The sequence below is a fragment of the Pundamilia nyererei genome, unplaced genomic scaffold (assembly GCF_000239375.1).
Source record: "Pundamilia nyererei isolate P.nyererei 1_Seehausen unplaced genomic scaffold, PunNye1.0 scaffold00521, whole genome shotgun sequence".
In the NCBI taxonomy this organism is placed as follows: Eukaryota; Metazoa; Chordata; class Actinopteri; order Cichliformes; family Cichlidae; genus Pundamilia; species Pundamilia nyererei.
The window spans coordinates 91,237-92,403 of record NW_005187922.1 but is presented as its reverse complement, the minus strand read 5'-3'; the positions used below and the strand labels follow the sequence as shown (position 1 = coordinate 92,403).

Here is a 1,167-nt window from a genome sequence, read left to right as displayed (position 1 = left end):
TGATAGTGGACTTCAGCACTAAGCAGGAGAGGAACTACCAGACCCCTGTCATCAACGAGTGCCCAGTGGAGAGAGTGGACAGCTTCAAATACCTCGGAGTTCACATCACGCACAGTAAGCACATTAGTAAGCTTCTGGCAGTAAGCTTCTGGCAGCACAGATGAACAGATGAACCCAATACATGAGTGGGGTACAGAAAGGAATTGGCAAGAAAATCGGAGGCACAAGACACCAGTTAGTGCTAGACTGAGCAGTCAGCCAAGACTGCAAGACTAGCCTGACCAACCTGTGCACTGACTGGATTGATTACAAGAAGACCTCCGAATTGATGGCCCACACCTGGATCCTGTAATACCTAGAACTGTACAAGATCAGGAGGACCCTAAGACCCTTCATCAGTAACTCAAAATGGATGTGGCCTACAACACTAGAGGCCAGTTTCAAGCCAATAGCACAAACAACCAGAAGGCAACATTGCAGAAATTGAGGGCAGTTATTAGTACCTGGGGATCCCACAGGCAAATGGAAACTTTGAAGAGGCCGCTAGGAAAACTTTGGCTACCAAGTACCTGCATAGGGTCAGTCAAGACTTACCTCCTGAGCTACTGCCACCCTGAGACAAAGATGCCCGTGGGACATTCCAGCACATAGCAGCAGGGTGCAAGATCCTAGCAGGCAGGGTATACATGGAATGCTATAACCAAGTGGCCGGCACATTATACAAAAACATCTGTGCCGAGTATGGCTGTGAGGTCAAAATGGGTGGTGGAGAATGACCGAACAAAGATCCTGTGGGACTTTCACATACAGACAGACAAAATGGTGATGGCTAACCAACCAGAGATAGTGGTGGTAGAAAAGCGTAAGAGGGTGGCTGTAGTGATAGATGTTGCAATACTGAATGACAGCAACATCAGGAAGAAGGGACACAAGAAGCTTGAGAAGCATCAAAGGCTCAGAGAAGAGCTCGAGAAAATGTGGAGGGTGAAAGTACTAGTGAGTGTCAGCACCACGGTCCAAGATGAGACAAGGAACATCCACCACAAATACATCAAGAAGATGGCCCCAACTGACCACATACTCAGTGAATACATGAATATGACATTCAGACACACACACACACACACACACACACACACACACACACACACACACATACTAATAATA

The 1,167-nt window shown here is 47.2% G+C and overlaps 1 protein-coding gene across 1 annotated transcript in view; it reads right to left on the bottom strand.

Annotated features, from left to right (window-relative positions):
• LOC102211668 (NACHT, LRR and PYD domains-containing protein 12-like) overlaps positions 1 to 1,167 on the bottom strand; it is a 119,161-nt gene that overhangs the window by 87,182 nt on the left and 30,812 nt on the right. The window lies entirely within an intron of this gene.